Raw genomic sequence first — 21,328 nt, 5'->3', positions numbered from 1 at the left:
CATGCTTCTAGCCTCTAAAATAGCCTCTTCTTCTCTTGCACCACCTTGAAATGACACTTAGAAGCTTAGAATACCAACACTCTAGCTAGAAACGAAGGAGGGCACTCTTTTAGGGTTTCACTCTCTGGAATGGAGGCTGAGGTCAAGGCCATAACATTCCTTTTATAGTGCACAAGCCCCAAATTAGGGTTTACACCTGGGCTCGCTATGCCCAGCGTACCCAGGCGAGCCCGCGTTCAAAATAAGTGTGCGAGTACACGCAGTGTACTCCTTAGTACGCCCAACATACTCACAAGCCTAATATTTCACTTAAGGGACTTAATTTGACAACTTGGGAAAGGAGAAGGGTTAAATGGATTTACCTGAATTTCGGGATGGTACATGATGGACTAAACTTGACTTCAATTCCGAACCTCCTTCCAAAACCGGGTTATTGATACCGGTTAGAGTTTGTGTAACATTTGTTTCCATCATTTGCCTCAAAGTTCTTTCGGGAGCTTCTCCTCCGTCCGCCATTGCAATTGGTTCAATAATGGGTGGATTTTGTTATAGAGGTGGTGTTTCGGGAATTTCTTGGCGAGGGTCGGGACTAGAATTGGGTTCCGTGTCACTTGATGAAGTGGGTTCAACCTCCGGATCCCCGTGAGGATTGGAAGTTTGACCACGTTCTATTCTTTTTTTCCTTCCCAAAATGCCTTGCTTCTTTTTCAATTTCCGGGTTATAAATCAAGTCACATGTACATTGAGATCTGGGCATAGAGAAACAAATTGATTAAAAGTAACCCAATCCCCGGCAACGGCGACAAAATTTGGTGGTTGTCGAGGCCAACAAAATTAATAACCCTAAATATTACACACTAAAATGGTGTATAGTGGTAAAGGGATCGTATCCACGAAGATTGGTCCAATTTTATAACTCTATTAGAAATCTCTTTGTAAAATCACAATAAATTAAAAATGGGGGATTTGGTCTTTTGAAATACTTGAAATAAACTAGAATTAAACTAAGATTTAAATACAAAATTTCAACAAAAATAAGAGTTTGATGTAAAATAAATAAAAGAATGATGGTTGACTTAAGTTTTCCTCACTTTGACTTTTGATGAACATATCATTAGAATTCAATGGTGCAATACTTGATTTAAATCCTTAATTTCGCTATAGTAATCCAAGAAGCTTGAGATTACCTAGACTTTTCTTAGTTGTTAAAATGGTTAGAGAAGCGCATAACAATTTCCTTAGTCAAAGTCACAATTTCCATTAATTATGTAATTAGTGAAAGTCAACTAGCATTAAGAACTAAAAAGTCACCAAATCCAATAGGAGTCAAATGCTTTCACTACCATGTTGGAGGAAATGTTTTTATGATTGTGTGAAGCAAAAACAACACAAAAATCATTTGTTGCTTGCTAATTTGAGGATCCTTTACTTACTTAATCAAGAAATTAACCAACTAATCACCACAAACACATTTAAACTCATGAACAAAAACATACAAGTAATGATAAGATGTTAAAACACAAAGCATTCCCATAAAGATTTAGGAACATGTTCATGGATTCGTCAACATTCAACAAAAGTTCAAAGTATTCAACAAAAGTCAACCAAGATTTGTTTAGCCAAGCATGGCTAAACTCAAGAAAACAAAGTTAGAGAAGATTGTACCAAACATTAAACAAGAATCAAGAGGTGAAGTGATATGTTCTTGAGGTGTTCTTGGCCTTCAAAAATCTTCAAAACTCCAGAGAGAATGCTCAAAAGTTGGATGTCTAAGAGTTCCCAAAAGATGGGCACCAACCTTCCTCAAATAGCCCAAAAGAAGAATTTGCGGAATTGCCCCTGCAGGAGGTTACGCGACCCATGTGCTGTTGCGCGGGTGGTCCCTGGATGTAGCATCTTTGAGGTTTGGGTGTCCATAGCTTAGCCTACTTGGCTCAGTTCGAGTCTAATCAGCTTCTAGTACATTTTTATTTAAGTTTTCTTCAATTTAAACCCAATTTGGCTTCTCGAATGATCCAAACTCACCCGGTGAATAATCTACGCACGCTTGAATAAACTCCCGCATCTTACAAATTTAAAGTTTATTTCTCTTAAAGCCTTCAAATAATCATCAAGCTCGCTCCATGCATCATCTCCACCACCCATCAAGCCTAAGATCCTTATTGTCCACCAGTTCCCATCGCTTTCCATACGTCCCGAACATTCCCGCTCCACTAGTCTCCATGAAATCTGCAATAAAGCTCACAAAACTAGAAAGTACCCGAAATAGTCATAAAATAACAAAAAAGAAAATATGCATGGAAACTAACTAGATTATGGATGAAATATGATAAAATAAACTATAAAAAGAAGAAAATAAAATGAAACTATCAAAGAGATAACATGTGGAATCATTATACAGCCCTGCTTCGTTGATGATTCTGGGACGTAATCATCCTAAGGGGGAGATAATTGTAATGCCCGTGGTTTCGGTCTAGTCAATTTAGAGACAATGAGCATCAAACATGAGTGTTTGATGGAGGATTATTTAGAAGGATTAATCTTAACCAAGTTATAGTATATGTTACATGGGTTCCGTACATATAAAGAACGCTAAAATCCGAGTTATAACGAAGAAGTTATGGCCCGTAGAAGTTTTACGGCAAAACCAGCATTGCACCGGGAGACGTAAATAGTGAATTTACGATAGAGGAATTTTTAGCCTTAGTAATCTAAACAAAATTTGTATTACATGTTAAACTGAGAACATACAAAACAGAACACCCAAATCTGACTTCGTATGAGGAAGTTATGAATTTTCTAAGATTTGACACAACAGTGCACAACTCGAAAATAGAATTTAGTTTGAGTGGTTTTTAGCCTACGTGACCTAAATGAGAGTTGAATATCTCATTAATAGGAACTCAACGATAAAAAGACAGACGAAAACGGAGTCTGTATGAAGGAGTTACGATTTCTTCGCAGTCATTTAACAGTCTAATCTCCTCCTACTGTTAAATTTAGATTGGTCGAGAATTAGCTGACGAAGTCAAAATGAAAGTTGTAGATCTTATTTCGTGTGTAACGTCCCAAAAATACAAGCCAAAAATTTCATTTTTAAAACATATACTTAGCAAGACATTAGAAATAAACCGTCCACCGATCATATCATTTCATAAAAGATATCGCATGTCTGGAAAACATTTTTATAAAACATAATAATGTCAGAGTACAAATCCCCAGGAAGATCTCATAGTGCGGAATACAAGGCATGTGTGTGATGGGCCACTACCGTGCCAGCTCCTTCCCCTTTGAAGAAGAGGTACCTGAAACCAAAATTGAAAACTGTAAGCACGAAGCTTAGTGAGTTCCCCCAACATACCACATACCATACAATCACATAACATACATATATTGTCAGGCATATCTTGGTGCCCGACCTACCCCTTCGGTCCTCTCGACCGGATACTGTCTAATATATCTGGGAGCTGGCCTCCCCTTCGGTCCTCTCGACCGGATACTGACCAATATATCTGGGAGCTTGCCTCCTCTTCGGTCCTCTCGACCGGATACTGACTAGCATATCTGCGTGCTGGTCTCCCCTTCGGTCCTCTCGACCGGGTACTGGGGACTCTTTCACCCCCTACTACTACCACATAACACATATATCACATAATCTATCTAGCATGGTTGGGCATGACCGCCCCTTCGGCCCTATCGACCGTTAATCTGGGGGACTATCTCCCCCTACTGTTACTAGCACATAACATCATATCATACTAGCACAATAACATATCACAGGTAGTAACAACCCTAGATGAATATCACAGAGACAATCATCTATCATACAAATCCTACTGGTGGGCCGGCATTGTGGCCGTAGACCCACCGCTACTGGAAGGTAACTCACCTCAAAGTAGCTGCTGATCTGCGTGGGAACTGACTGTCTTCTGCTGCTATTGCCCCGGAAATCCTCCGGCTATGATCCCCACAAAACACTCAGTCAAATACTGCTAACCGACCTCAGGGTAAAATGACCATTTACCCTTAACCAAACCAACATTCAAACTCAAAGTCAACTTCCAGTTGACCCGACTCGCCGAGTTGCTTGCCAACTCGCCGAGTCACTATCCATGCGATTGACCATAATCCCGTCTCTACTCGTCGAGTTAGGCATTAACTCGACGAGTTTTCCTTCTAAACCAAGGTCCAATAGTCCTTCATCCTACTCGTCGAGTTAGGCAATAACTCGTCGAGTTCATCTTCATCCGAAGAACATTCTATGCTGAGACTCGCCGAGTTATATGAATAACTCGCCGACTCTGTTCTTGGGGCTAGAAGATTGCCTTGAACTCGCCGAGTCAAGGCATTGACTCACCGAGTTCCTTCATGAATGAGTATGGCTTCCGACTCACTAAGTCACACCCCATGACTCACTACTCCACCCAGGAAACACGAAAAGGGGGAAAACTCGGGGAATCGCGACTCGACTCGCCAAGTCCGATGAACGACTCGCCGAGTCTATCACATGCAAATACTATATACTCGATTTTGCTTGAATCCAACTCATGCCATTCATAGATCTGGGTTTCTAGGGCTTGATTAACACCTAAAGTTTCCAACTTTACGTGTAAATAAACACCAATGAAGGTTTTAGGGCTCAAAATGCACTAAAAGAGTAGATCTAGGGCTTTCATGCAATATGGCTCCATAAAGGAAGTAGATCCGAGCTCCTGGAGCTCAAACATGCCTAGATCCAAAGGTTAATCAACTTATTAGAAACCCTAATTCAATATCAAGCTTGGAAATGGCTCAAGAAGGACTTTAATGGAGCTATAAGGGACTATAAGCATGAAAACAAAGGGAAACTGAGTTATACCTCAAGGAAATCACTGAGATAACACCAAGATGTCTGGCCTCCTTCTTCTCTTCTTGATCTACATTCCTTTTCTCTCAAAATCTTCAAGAAAACACACCAAAACACTTCAATCTCACAAGGAACAAGGTTTGGACGGTATAGGGAGCTCTGAGGGTGAAGGGGAGAGCTTGGGGGTGCATAAGATGACTTAAATAGGGTGCAAACCCTTGAAATTTAGGGTTTCATCAGACAACGTGGACTCCCCGAGTCCAGAATATATGGACTCGCCGAGTCGCCAACTTAAACGCGCTCCAAATCCTGTCTCTACTCGGCGAGTCGGGCCTACAACTCGTCGAGTCCAAGGCTAAAAATGCAAAACACTTAGATAAATTTTACATACGAGGAACCAGGTGCTACAACGTGTGGATATAAAGAACGTCAGAAACGGAGCTCGTATGCAAAAGCTATAAATTTTTGAAAATCGGCTAGTTTCCACCCTGTGTGCGATGCCACGTGTCAGCACTAGGCTCAGACTTGGAACCCAAGTTACCTCACGCTCACGATGTGAGCATCATAAAACTCACGACGTGAGAGACCCTGCAATCCCTATAAATAAGAGGTGAAGCACTCTTCATTCCTCACACCTCCTATCACTTCCCTCTCTCTCTAGAACCTTTATCTAGCCCCGAAACCCCCCGAAAAGCCTAGGGAACCTCCCTAGCACGAGTTGGAATCCCCAGAGCCTTTCGGCTTGGGAATGCTGCTCCAGCGGAGCCCAGTTTTGAGAAAAACCCATTGTAAGTGAGCTACGCCTACCCTATCTTTAGTATAGGTTATGTTTCAATATAATAATGTTATTAGGACCTTATAATAAATAATTGGGCTATTATTATGAGTTATATCAGTGTCGTTATAATATCTTTTTAACCAGTTGTAGTACGGGGAATCTGGTTTGGAGGGCCGCTTGGGTTGCTGGATGTCAGAAGTGCTATATGCCTAAATGATCTTGCCCTCTGGTGTTCCATGTCTGGCCCCTGTCTGTACATAGTGGGTGAAGAGTATTGCGTTAACGCTTATATAATAGTAACAATAGTTAGACTATTAATTAGTCTCGTTGAACATTAGACTAAACTCTAGTGGTAATGATATTAGGTTTTGTCGAAGGAAATTGTTTTAAGAGTAACGAAGTGTTGTCCGAGTGCCGAGTCACCACCTTTTCAAGTGAGTGCATAGTTTACTTTCATCTTACACATAGATATGAAGTATTTTATATAAATTACGTGCTATGTGTGCATGTTGTCTGTATACTTGTTATCTATGCCGGGTGAATGATTTTATACATGTTTTAAATGATCTGAACTGTATATGTATTTTATATTTACGAATATGTTGGGTAAAACATGGGTAGATGAAAGATGAGAGATGAAGGATGATATGAGTGAACATAGGCAGCTATAGACTTAGTGCCTAATAAATAACATCGGCAGCTATGGACTTAGTGCCAATTGAATAAATGTTGGTAGCTATGGACATAGTACCTATTAGATAAACGTTGGTAGCTATGGAATTAGTACCTGTTAGATAAACATTGGTAGCTATGGATTTAGTACATATTAAATGAACACCGGTAGCTATGGATTTAGTACCCGTAGAATGAACTTTAGCAGCTATGGAATTAGTGCTTTGCGAACAAGGATTGACAACTATGGACTTAGTGCCAATCATATAAACCCTGGAAGCAATGGGCTTCGAAATGAATGAATGCAGGATAGATGATTCTTAGGCTAGATCCTTAAGAGTAAGAAAGATAATGGGGATAGGTAGTTGGGTTGATTGTTGATGTTTAAACATAATAATTATATTATTGTGGGTTGAAAACCCTATGTACTCACAAGGTTTCCCAAACTGACCCACTCAAGCTTATTTGTATCACAGGTGTCGATATGAAGCTACTTTACACTGAGAGATTTAAAAGAGATGTAGATCACTAGTGTAAAGGAATGTAAGTTCTGTTTATGCTTATGTTTCTGTATTGACAATGACATCCAAAATGTTTTAAAATGAATAAAAATACTTTTCTTCGGAAATGCTTTGACAACGTATTTATCATATTTTACTAGGAACAAATTCCGCAACATTTTTATTAAAAAGAGGTACTCTGATTTTTATAAAGCGTAAACAAAATCGGTCTTTTATGGTCATCAAAATGAGGATGTCACAGTTGGTAGCAGAGCATTAGTTTAAGCGAACTAGGAATAAGGATTTATTTCTAGACTTAAACTTAGAATGCTAAGCGATGATTGTGAGGAGTGTGTCCAATATATTTTAGGTAGTACACCTGAATAGACACAAGCACTGACTTATTTAGGAAAATGTCTAACATGCTTTTATGTGCTAATTGAGTTATGATATATATGATCGGATCTATGGTCTGTTGCCGACCGGATCCGGAAACTTTATCTATTTAGATTTCTAAACGTTTAATTACGGTATTAGAACTGGCATGTAACTTTTCGGAGTAATAGGGAGTTTTACACGTCGATCGTTATTAAATCTTTCCTATCTTAATTCTCGTCGTTTCACACCGATTTGGTGTATAGATCAAAATGGCAAGAACCCGAAGTAGAGTCAGGAACGCAAATGGAAATAGGAATCAACATCCCTCAATGATTGAGCAAATACCTGTTGTGGTAGCCACACCCGAGACAATCAAAATGGCTGGAGTACAAGCCATGATACGGGCTATGTTAGCTGAACAAAGGGAAGAAATGAGGCAGATGTTGCATGAAAATAGGGACGAACCTACCATGCCCATTGAGCAACCTGAGCTGATTCCCGAGCAATCAGAGGAGGGGAACTATGGCCGCCTTGTGAGTCAAGTTGGAAGTCAAGGAGAACGAATGAATGGCCCGGAGAAGGGAAACGACAAGGATGGACGAATGTATAAGAACTTATTGGGTGCCAAGCCACTAAGTCTTTCCGGAAGCCCGAAACTGATTGAGATTATTGACTGGATCTCAAATATGGAGATGGTGTTTGAGAGCTGTGACTATAGCGACAAGAAAAAGACCGTCTTTGCAGTCAGACAACTAAAGACCGGGGTGTTAAGTTGGTGGAAGTTGTTGGTAGATACAATGCCACGAGGAGAAGCCATACGGATGTCTTAGGAAGCATTCACGGAGCAGTTAAAATGCATTACTGCTTAGAGATAGATCTGATAGACCTAAACAACGAGTTTCAGAACCTGAAGAAAGGAAAGATTAGTGTTGATGAGTATGCAACTGCATTCACCGAGAGGATGAAGCTATTTCCCTACTTAGTGCCTACTAAACTCTCCAAGATAGATAGGTTTGCTAACGGGCTCCCCACAGACTTTGGCCCAACAGTCAAAATGGGAACTACTTTGAAAACAACTGTTAGAGCAGCCAGGAACGTTGAGAACCAAAGAAAGGGAAAGGGCCTGGAGAAAGCTGAAGTTGGCAAGAAGAGGAAGTTTGAAGGATTCTCAAGACCTGATAAGAGCGGAAAATTCTCGAAGTCTAACCTAGATAACCAAAAGTATGGAGCCAAGTGGTGCAAAAAGTGTAAGAAGAAGCACTTCGGGAGATGCGATGGAGAACTAACATGTTACAAGTGTGTAAGGATCGGTTATTATTCCAATGACTGTACACAAAATGATAAAGTATGATACGGATGCAGAGTCAGGGGGCACATGTCTAGAAACTGCCCAAAGAAAAACAAGGCAGCGAAGCCCGATGCACCACTAAGGCCAAGGGCATTCCACATGATCCTCGATGAAGCAGACAACAACACGAGGAATTAAGGATGAGGACTTCATATCAGAAGATCGAGTTATGCAGTAGCCATGCAGATAGTAACATATAATGTAGCCTATTAGAGGCATAGTTTAGGATTAACTTGAACACTTATGTAATTGTTTCAAGGAATAATATAAAACCTTCATTTTGTTATCTGATGTGTTAAGCTATTGTGTGGTTTTCTTTATGGTGACTTGGAAATACTGCGAGACAATACTTGGGACGAGTATGAGTAGGTGTGAAAGGTAGTAGAGGCCTATACTACCGGAAGCATAGGACTCGCACTTGGATCAGGGAAAGTCACAAGGTTACCTAGAAGCTAGTAATTGATTTGATTTGTTCATGTATGTCATTACCATTGTTTCGTCAATGATTAAGAAGATGATTGTTATTTCGACCCTAATGGTCATATCAAATTGAGTCCGACTAAGACGAGTATATTACGTGGTTTAGAGAACCAAGTTCGATGTAGCATCTGACTTAAACCAGAAGAATGAAGTCAAAGCGATCAATAGAAGTATCGCAGTCGTTGTTAAAGAAGTTGGTAGCTAGAAATGCTACATGTTAAAATGTGATTATAACACATTAGAACATGAAGGAAAGTATATTCCATTCCAGAATTTGACTCTAAGAGACCCGAGTCTAAGCATTACGAGACACGATGAAAGGTAATTAGAACGTGACCCAGTGGTCTATTATGGAAATCAAATAACTTAAGTTGTTAAGAAGAAGAAGGAGTCTCCAATAAATATCAAGATTGTGAATTTAAGGTCATAATTTGGAGTCTAACATGGGATAGGCAGCCGATGCAAGATCGAGCACCGCCTGTAGTCAAGAAGTTTAAGAGTTAGATACTCATTCGAAGAAACATAGAAGTCATAGTTATTACCTAACATGAAGAGATAAAATATGGAATCATTATACAGCCCTACTTCGTTGATGATTCTAGGACTTAATCATTCTAAGGGGGAGATAATTGTAACGCCCGCAGTTTCGAGATAGTCAATTTAGAGACAATGAGCATCAAAAATGATTTTTTTATGGAAGATTATTTAGAAGGATTAATCTTAACCAAGTTATATTATATGTTACAAGGGTTCCGTACATATAAAGAACACTGAAATCTGAGTTATAACGAAGAAGTTATGGCTCGTCGAAGTTTTACGGCAAAACTAGCACGACACAAGGAGACGTAAATAGTGATTTTATGATAGAGGACTTTTTAGCCTTAGCGATCTAAACATAAGTTGTATTATAGGTTAAACCGTGGACATACAAAAAAAGAACGCCCACATCTGACTTCATATGAGGAAGTTATGAATTTTCTAAGATTTGGCACAACAGTGCACGTCTTGAAACTCAAATTTTAGTTCGAGTGGTTTTGGCCTACGCAACCTAAATTAGAGTTGAATATCTCATTAATAAGAACTCAATGATAAAAAGACAGACGAAAACGGAGTCCGTATGAAGGAGTTATGAATTCTTCGCGGTCATTTAACAGTCTAATCTCCTCCTACTGTTAAATTTAATATCAGTCAAGAATTAGCCGACGGAGTCAAAATGAAAGTTGTAGATATTATTTTTACCTATGCATGGATATAAATAACGTCAAAAACGGAGCTCGTATTCGAAAGTTATGAATTTTTGAAAATCGGTTGATTTCCACCCTGTGTGCGATGCCACGTGTCAGCACCAGGCTCAGACTTGGACCCTCTAGCCCCCTATAAATAAGAGGTGAAGGCCTTTTCATTCCTCACACCTCCTATCACTTCCCTATCTCTCTCTGTCTCTCTCTAGAACCTTTCTCTAGGCCCACCCCCCCCCCCCCCCCCCACCCGAAAAGCCTAGGGAACCTCCCTAGCACGAGGCGGAAGCCTCGGAGCGCCAGACGGCTCCGACAAGAAGAACCTTTCGGCTCAGGAACGCTGCTCCAGTGGAGCTCAGTTTTGAGAAAAACCCGTTGTAAGTGAGCTACACCTACCCTATCTTTAGTATAGATTATGTTTCAATAGTGTAATGTTATTATGACCTTATAATAAATATTTGGGCTATTATTATGAGTTATATAAGTGTCTTTAAAATATCTTTTTAACCACTCGCGGTACGGGGAATCTGGTTCAGAGGGCCGCTTGGGTTGCTGGATTTCAGAAGTGCCATATGCCAAAATGATCTTGCCCTCCGATGTACCATGTCTGGCCCCTGTCTATACATAGTGGGCGAAGAGTATTGTGTTAACGCTTATAAAATAGTAACAATAGTTAGACTATTAATTAGTCTTGTTGAACGTTAGATTAAACTCTAGTGGTAATGATACTAGGTTTTGTCGAAGGATATTGTTTTAAGAGTAACGAAGTGTTGTCCGAGTGCCGAGTCACCACCTTTTCAAGTGAGTGCATAGTTACTTTCATCTTACACATAGATAAGAAGTATTTTATATAAATTACATGCTATGTGTGCATATTGTCTGTATACCTGTTATCTATGTCGGATGAATGATTTTATACATGTTTTAAATGATTTAAACTGTATATGTATTTTATATTCATGAATATGTTGGGTAAAACATGGGTAGATGAAAGATGAGAGATGAAGGATGATATGAGTGAACATAGGCAGCTATAGACTTAATTCCTAATAAATAACATCAATAGCTATGGACTTAGTGCCAATTAAATAAACATCGGTAGCTATGGACTTAGTGCTAATTGAATAAATGTTGGTAGCTATGGACTTAGTACCTGCTAGATAAACATATGTACCTATGAATTTAGTACCTACTAGATGAACATTGGTAGCTATGGATTGAGTACCCGATGAATAAACTTTAGCAGCTATGGAATTAGTACTTTATGAATAAGCATTGGCACCTATGGACTTAGTGCCTATCATATAAACCCTAGAAGCAATGGCTTCAAAATTAACGAATGCATGATAGATAATTCTTAGGGTAGATCCTTAAGAGTAAGAAAGATAGTGGGGATGGGTAGTTAGGTTGATTGTTGATGTTTAAACATAATAATTATATTATTGTGGGTTGAACACCCTATGTACTCACCAGGTTTCCCAACCTGACCCACTTAAGCTTATTTGTATCACAGGTGTCGATATGAAGCTACTTTACACTGACAGATTTAAAAGAGATGTAGATCACTAGTGTAAAGGAATGTAAGTTCTGATTATGCTTATGTTTCTTTATTGACGATCACATCCCAAATGTGTTAAAATGAATAAAAATAGTTTTCTTCGGAAATGCTTTGATAACGTATTTATCATGTTTTACTGGGAACAAATTCCGCAACATTTTTATTAAAAAGAGGTACTCTGATTTTTATAAAGCATAAACAAAATCGGTCTTTTCTGGCCGTCAAAACGGGGATTTCACAAAAATATAATATATGTAAAATTCTAATATAATAAAACAATATTTTTAATACATTTTACATTGAAATATTCTAAAAGCGTATAATGTTAGAATATTATATGTATTACATTTTTATGATGACTAGATTATTAGAATATTTTACTTGAAAAAATTGATCACACGGTCTTCCAAAATTATATCCGTCTCAAATGAGCTTTTACCTACATATATATATATATATATATATATATATATATATATATATATATATATATATATATATATATATATATATATATATATATATATATATGTTGGATTAGTGTCTAAGTCTATAACTATTTTGGTATGTACTTGACCCGATGGTGCATGGTCTTTTTGGGTTGCCTTCACCAAAGCAACTTGATAGGATGAATTATGGAGAGAAAGGATTAAATATGATTTATTAATATATTATGAGAATAATATATTGAAGGAGAAATCATATTGTTTAATTAATATTAGTCAATAATTAATTGGTAATTACTTTTGTGACTAAAAGAGATTAATTAAACTTAAGGGACTGGAATTGTAATTATAAGATAATTACAATTTAGGCCATGGATTGCCTTATATTAAGGAGTGGACGAATTCTATGGGAAAGCCCATGACGAAATCGTCCAAGGCCTTAAGGAAAGGAATCTATGGGTTGCTTAGGGCTTAAGCATCCAATTTAGGGTTTCCTTGTTAGATAACCCTAATAGCCTCACTATATATATGACCCTTATGACCCAAAAACGTGGTGAAGCTTTATTCTAGGATTAGAACACATTTTGGGCAGCCTCCATCCTTTCTCCTCTTCATCCTCTTGCTCATGGTGTTTGTGAACCATTAGAGGAGTGACATTTGTGACTCTATGCTTTCTAAAGTCAATAAAAGGAGGAATTGGGATTATTATTGCAACATAACAATCAAGGTAATATCATAAACCTATTCTCATGTTAATATGATTACTTGAATGCTAGAATTAGGGTTTATAGTCACGGATAACTTGCATGTACAATAGAGAAACCTAGATCCAAGCATTAGGGTTTGTATGAGCACATAGGATGATCTTATGACCAAAACCCATTAGTGGTATCAGAGCCTAGATTGGTTTCTATTGTATTGATGCTTTGTATGATTAAAATTTTCGATTTTTGTGTTTCTGGGGGCTTGACTCGCCGAGTCCATAGATGAACTCGCCGAGTCCATGCCTGACTCGGCGAGTCGGGTGGTCTGATGGAGGGAAAACCGGGATTTCTTGCTGTTTTTGCTTAAGGATAGTTGTCTTATCATATTAGATCAATATAAATCCGATTTTATGATATATTTGACTATATTCTTGATCTAATTGAAGATATTTATGAATTAATAAAATATTTGTTTCATTATGTGATAATTGATTAATTATTTTGATTAAATTGGTAAATTGTTTTGCAAGAAATCATTAAATAAATCAAATATGGATAATTATGTGATTAAATTTTAATTTAGATTATTTGTTATTTGATTCTTGTGCTTTGAAAAGTTTCATATTTTCCCCTTTAGGTTTTATAGTTTAAATTTGAACCCAAAAGTTTTGTTGTTTTGAAATTTAAATAGTTAAAACCCTAATGTTTTGAAAAAGGTTTCAAAACTTGCCCTCAAGTTTTGGAATTTAAATTTTGAATTAATAGGTTAATTTTGATGTATATTTAAATTCTAAACCCGAATGTTTTAAAATGTTTCAAAACTTGCCCTCAAGTTTTGGAATTTAAAAGTTGATTAAAAGTTTAATTAGGAATGTTAAATTCTAAAACCCTAGTATTGTTTTCAAAAGTTCAAATCACACCCTTATGGTTTTATTAATTAATTAAGGTGTATAATTAAAAGAAGTTTAATAAATCCATAAAAGTTTAGGTTTACAATTTAATTGAATTAAAGGTATAATTGTTAAATTTAACCACATAGTATTTTAAAAGTATTAAAATACACCCTATACTATATATAACATTAAAAGTCTAACATTATATATATGGATGAGTAAAAGTCAGTCTTACCGTTAGTAGGCCTCATTCACGAAGCTGGTCTATAAGGGGTGTTTAAGGAAATTGCCTATAAAATGGCGATTGAATGGGTATCCACTCTTACCCACCGCACTCTTGACTAGTGGAGGGTCGTTAGCCGAACGGGTAGGATAGGACGAAACCTTCCATTGTAAATATAATGAAATACAAAAGTAACTAAATGTTTTTCAAATTCCCAATCTTAGTTACTTAGGCAAAAGTGAATTGATGCAATTCCATAAAATTACACTTTGTGCCCTTGCGAAGACGTTAGTGGAGCGTGTGTGGTTAACCGGCACACTAAATGGTTCTAAGCAAAGGTAGCAAAGGGTGACTCAATGTTTGTCATAGTTCGGTGGAGCATGTGTGGTTTACCGGCACATCGAATAGGTGACCGTAACATGTGAGGGCACCATGTAAGTTTGCATGGTTATTCACACCCGCTTAATGAATCTCAAAGGATCTAGGAGTTTTCATAGATTTAAAACTTAAATTACTTTTTCGTTTTTCGTGGTGGAAATTAGTGAATCGTCATTCACTTACCTTCAAATATTCTGCAATTAGGGTTACGGCATCCCTCTCCCGAGTTGTGGAATATTGTGTTGGGTCCTAGCCTTAGTATTTCATTTGGGTGATTTACTAAGGACTCAATCTATCAACTAACTTGAACTTGTTTTCTCCCGTTTTGTAGATGTCAAAGTTCGACAACTATGGTCTTCCCAAATCCCGTGGAACAAGTTGTCCACATGAAGATGATATTCCACGATTCGATCGAGGAACGAGAGATCATGCTTCACTTCCTCCACCTCCTCCAATTATTCTCCCTAACCTACAAGTTCGAAGGCTTGAAAAGTTCAAACTCACTCAAGCCCTTTTGGCAAGTAAACATAAAGAAGGAAAGTCAGTGTGTGCACACGTCCTAGGGATGAAGTCACACATTGATAGGTTAAGAATGTTGGGATCCATTGTCTGTGAGGAGATGGCTGTTGATTTGGTTCTTCAATCACTTCCTAACTAATATAGTGAGTTCGTTAGAGAGTACTATATGATGAACTGCGATGTGACCCTTATAGATCTCACCTATATGCTTATTGCTGCTGAATCAGCAATGGTTTGGCGCAATAGAAAAGCAAAGTTGATTGGTGAATCTGCCTTCAAGACCTCTATGGATATAGACAATGGCAACGAAAGACATGATATGATCGAAAAGTTTGATCATAAGAGAAAGGAAATGTCTGAAGTAGTTCCATGTCCTGTTCCAATAGAGTAATTTTCTTTTATTGCCAAGAGAAGGGGCATTGGAGACAAAGTTGTCCTATTTACCTAATAGATCTAAGAGATGGGAGAGTCAAAACGTATGGCTCTGCTTTAGGTAAAATCCATTGACTAAGTCTTTTAAGCTCCTATTCTAGATTCTTAATACATAATGTGATAAGATTACAATTGATGTTTTGTAGGATCAAAGAGAAGAGAGGAAGCTTAAGGGAAGAAGTGAGAAGAATCTAACCGTGAAGAAATGGATTTCGATCGCATTACTTGAAGATTAGATTTTGAACTACTACTTAGAGTTAGAATTAGAAATATGTATTAACATAGTTTTTCAATGAATTGCATTGAAAAACTGATGTTTGGATGTTTCTATTATTAGCAATAATGGATTTGATTCTTAGTTATGGAAATGTCGGAAATTTACCAAATAAGGAGAGTTTCTCATCGCCCAAATTTCAATTGGACAGAAATTTGGAATCATGTAACTTGGTTGCATGATGAATGAGAAATTTCATATTTGGAAATTAGACTAATTCGTTGACAAAGTGTCAAGTGAAGGACTAGGAGATCGAGTACACAAAGTTGTGTGTTAATCAAAGTCCACCATAAGAGTAACAAAGATATTCGCCATGATTTGCTAAAGGTTTAGTAAATATGATTATACTTATAAGATTAAGTGTAATTCTGAATTGATTGAACAAGTTTAAATCAATAGCAGAACGAATAAGAAGAATCAAGTAGGCAGAAAGATAAAAGTTTCTCCATTCTAAGAAGAAAGGAGAGTACCTTTATTATTTTTTATGATGAGTCTTAATGATTAAGAACCATATCTCAATTGATCCTCTAAGTGAGTCTTAGTACAATTGTATGTCTAAGAAGAGGAATCAAGAATTAAAGAAATGGTTAAATCAAGAAGTCAATCATACTTCGTTCCAAAAAAAGTCTTAGAGTTAAGATTGTGAAATTGAGTGATAAGTATTAAGAAGGTTTATAACATTCATCAAATTTGGAAAGTTGTGATGTCTTGGATAAGACAAAGACCAACTAGGACCAATTTATGAAGTGTTTGATAAAAACTACACTAACTCTTGAATATTTGTTTGTCAAGAAATGTTTGTTGACAAGAGAATCTTATATGTCAAGGAGTCAGTGGGAATCTTAATGGTCTTGAAAGGTTTCAAGAACAAATCAAAATAGACCTTATTGATCATCACTAGCACACGAGTTGAGGTTTACAACCTATCGTGTTGACACTATATTGTTTCTGTGCTGTTTCAATTGAGTTAATTATGCATGTGAGTTCTATGAGTTCTCATTTTGAACGCATAAAAGGCAAGGCATCTTAATCAATGAAAGGTACATTGATAGGAAAGGGCGACCTTCTTAACTAATTGGAAGACATGGTGAGCAACTGTGCTACCATAAGGCAAGAAATCAAGATTAAGGAAGTTCGGTCCATATGAGTTTGAATTTGTCGTAAACTTTGGTTTTGACAAATTCACATGGATAGGAACACATACACCATAAATATCTAAGTTTCATAAGAATCCCTCCTTCATGAAAATGATTGTGAGGAAATGCTTTCACTAAGAAAGATTTTAAGAAAATAGTGATTGTAAAATTGCATTCTTGAATTCGATTATGGTTACGGTATCCCTTTCCATAATTTGAATTGAGAGGTTTGGCAATTAGTCTTAATTGTTTAGACACACATATGAACTATCTAAGGCAAGGGTGTATAAGTTCAAGAAGCCTTGATAAAAGATTATCAAAGCACTAAGTATTAGAAACATGAACTTAAGAAATTCAATAAGTATTGTTTTCTGAAAGTTAAGATGTTTATGAATACATGTCGAAGCTAGTGGGAGCATAAGTGTTATGTTTTATAATAATCATCATGATAGTGGGAGCATAAATGTTATGATTTTATGATTATTAAGGCACGTATTGCAAGTTGGCAATATTAATTATAGAAAACAAGACTTGTACCTTGCAAAGTAGTAAGGGTTGTAAAGTTGTTTTGCTATAATTAAGGGAGAGAATATTATGCTTCATTTCAAATCTAAAGTCTTAGGTTGTGGAATTTTAATAAATTTAGTCAAAGGTACATAGTGTGTTCTTAAAATTTCGATTATGATTACGGCATTCCTCTTCATAGTTCGAATTTTGAGAACATAGCAAAAGAAATATTATGGCAGAAGATTGATAAAGTATCATATCTTTATGTAAGACATTATGCATCGTGTTCCATACGCTTCGGGTATAGGATGGATTGCAAATGCTATAATATTTGACCATTCTAAATTTTCAAAAGGTCTAGCGCATTTAGAGGGAAAAAGGACAAGAATCGGTTTTGACTAAATAATTAAACAACTATCAAAGGACAATCCAAAGTTCGACGAGGATTGGTTGCTTGTGAGTAGTAGGAAGCATGATATTGGATGGACCATATCGACATTATTATAAATAGAAAAGATTCTATTAAGAATGAGTTGTCATATGGAAAATATGGAAACGTGTCCATATTGGGAATTGAATATTGAAAATCTATGTCTAGATTAGAAACTTTTATGCAAAAGGATGTTCAAAGGAATGTACTTTGAGTGAGAGACATCACATCTATGGAATTGTCTTGTAACAATCTCCGATAGAGGACTTTGTAATTTCATTGGCAATAGTCTTTGTGACTTTGGTGCAGTGATCTTACAAAAAGATCATTGCATAAAATGTTAGAATCTAGCATATTCTATAAGTGGAAAGAATTGATATTCTTACATTTATAAAATGGATTAGGAGTTGTGAAATGAGAATGATTGGAAATGTGTTCAATTTGATCTATTTCACAAAGTAAGAACCATAGGTAAACATTGTGTGCATGCTAAGAGCATGGGACAAGTGTAATAATTCAAGTAAGAAGTTGATTACCCAAAACGACAAATAATGACTAATCGATATGGTGATAAATAAAAGGTGCTTTATTTATGCTCAAAGGGTTGAGGCCATATGGGATTAGTATTTATGTTTTGACTTCCTGGATAATTTAATTGGTTAAGAACAGTCAAATTATTCGAACGGGCCACAGTCATTCATACGTTGGAAGTAAGTATGAATAAAGACTGTCGTGAATTGGTGTGTGGATTGTCTAAAGAGCATTAGACATAAGCAAATGTTTGCTACAACGTTCATGAGTGCTTATGAATATGATTTGAGCATTGGATTAAACCCACGCTCACTTGGATCACTCCATGAATTGTAACACAAGTGATTGGTGAGACGATAATATCTTATATTCTTGAGACCGAGATGTGTGAGTTGTATCTTGCAAATCGGTTGCACATTGATAATATGTAAACACACCAGTAACTTGGTGTTATAAAACATATTGTTGTGTGTGATTCGGTGAGTAAGTGCAAGCGAGCATTGAATCAAATTTTATCCGTTCCTTTTATCCAAAGTAGTATAAAAGCGATATCTTTGGGCCCCTCGATGACTTAGTGATGACAAACGTAAATGCTCAGCCGGGCTAGGGCTAATTTGATATGTTCAATTAGTCAGTCGTCATAAATCGGGAATCGAGATATAGTACAAAGAGAATGATTAGAAACCATGTCTTATACGATATCTAGAATGGAGGAATATATGATCCCTTATCTAAGGACATGCGTATCTGATAGGATCAGAGTTGACAGCGGCTTTGGAAAGCTACGATTGCAGATCAGGATCTGAAGTCATACACATAATAGTTATTAGACTTATCCAAGTGGGAGACTGTTGGATTAGTGTCTAAGTCCATAACTATTTTGGTATGTACTTGACCTGATGGTGCATGGTCCTTTTGGGTTGCCTTCACCAAAGCAACTTGATAGGATGAATTATGGACAGAAAGGATTAAATACGATTTATTAATATATTATGAGAATAATATATTAAAGGAGAAATCATATTGTTTAATTAATATTAGTCAATAATTAATTGGTAATTAGTTTTATGACTAAAAGAGATTAATTAAACTTAAGGGACTGGAATTGTAATTATAAGATAATTGCAATTTAGGCCATGGATTGCCTTATATTAAGGAGTGGACGAATTCTATGGGAAAGCCCATGACGAAATCGTCCAAGGCCTTAAGGAAAGGAATCTATGGGTTGCTTAGGGCTTAAGCATCCAATTTAGGGTTTCCTTGTTAGATAACCCTAATAGCCTCACTATATATATGACCCCTATGACCCAAAAACGTGGTGAAGCTTTATTCTAGGGTTAGAACACGTTTTGGGCAACCTCCATCCTTTCTCCTCTTCATCCTTTTGCTCTTGGTGTTTGTGAACCATTAGAGGAGTGACATTTGTGACTCTATGCTTTCTAAAGTCAATACAAGGAGGAATTGGGATTGTTATTGCTACATAACAATCAAGGTAACATCTTAAACCTATTCTCATGTTAATATGATTACTTGAATGCTAGAATTAGGGTTTATAGTCTTGGATAACTTGCATGTACAATAGAGAAACCTAGATCCAAGCATTAGGGTTTGTATGAGCACATAGGATGATCTTATGACCAAAACTCATCAATATATATATATATATATATATATATATATATATATATATATATATATATATATATATCCCCCTTAATAAATGAATGTTTTTGTACCACATGCGAATCTCTTATGAGTTTTGAAACTTGTTATTTTGTGGTATTTTTGAAATAAATATTATCCACTTGTCAATTTTTGGTTTGTTTCGATTTTTAAAATTAAAGTCATTTACTTATATATCTAAAGTATTAAATATCATATTAAATTACAATTAATACGTTTTTCCTTTCTTATTTTAAAGTTGTACATTAAAAAATATTTTTTGTTTACACTTTAATGTTTAATTTTTTTTAATCAACCCATGTAATATACGGGTCTCACACCTTATATATATATATATATATATATATATATATATATATATATATATATATATATATATATATATATATATATATATATATATATATATATATATATATATATATATATATATATATATATATATATATAGGGAAATGTTCAAATGAGAACACCTAAAAGGTTGAGAACACGAGAATAATTCTAGACCAATCAATATATAAGGGCATGTTAGTAATTGCATATTTTAATTAAATTAAAATAAAAAAAATCAATCAAATTCCCTTAAATTTAGGATCAGTTACCAAAAAAGAAATAAATATTCGAGTTTTTATTTTTCTTATTAATGGAATATAAAAAACATTTTACGAAAAAATTTTAAAACTAAAAAAAAAATTATTATTATTTTTTTAAAAATAATTTTTTTTCTCTTATTTGACGTTTTTTTCCTTAAAAAAATGAATATAAATCCAACCCCAAAACAATATTGTATTCATAAACGATTTTTTTTTTCAAAAAGCTTGATACTACTCCAATCACAAATGAATACACATCAATTTACAAGTAATGCAATTCTTTTTTTTAATCAACTGAAAATAAAATAAGTATGAAAATTATCATTTCTTCATAAAAGAATACTTCTAATCATATATAAGTACACTCAGTCACGCATGATTACACTGGTGTTCACAAATGAATACATTGCTATTAACAAATGAATACTCTACTATTTACGAATGAATAAATAAATACCTCTAATCATAAATAAATACATTCATTCACACATGAATACATTGTTCTTAACAAATGAATATACTGTTATTCATAAATAAATACACATTTTATCATAAATGAATCCATCAAAATATAATATAACTTAAATCTAAAAAAATATAGAACATAATACAATTTTTCATTCTCCTCTAGTTTAAATTCTTCACCTTTCATCTTCTCAAACAACTCCAAAGGACCTCCACAAAAACCCATATATCATTGAGTTCAATCAACTTCCGTGCACAACCTTTTACTATGAATATGATTCCAAGTATGGGCTATCTTTCAAGGGGAAGGTCAACT

Source organism: Lactuca serriola, chromosome 3 (assembly GCF_051521515.1).
Source record: "Lactuca serriola cultivar US96UC23 chromosome 3, Lser_US96UC23_V15, whole genome shotgun sequence".
Taxonomy (NCBI): Eukaryota; Viridiplantae; Streptophyta; class Magnoliopsida; order Asterales; family Asteraceae; genus Lactuca; species Lactuca serriola.
Note: the sequence above shows the minus strand (reverse complement) of the source record.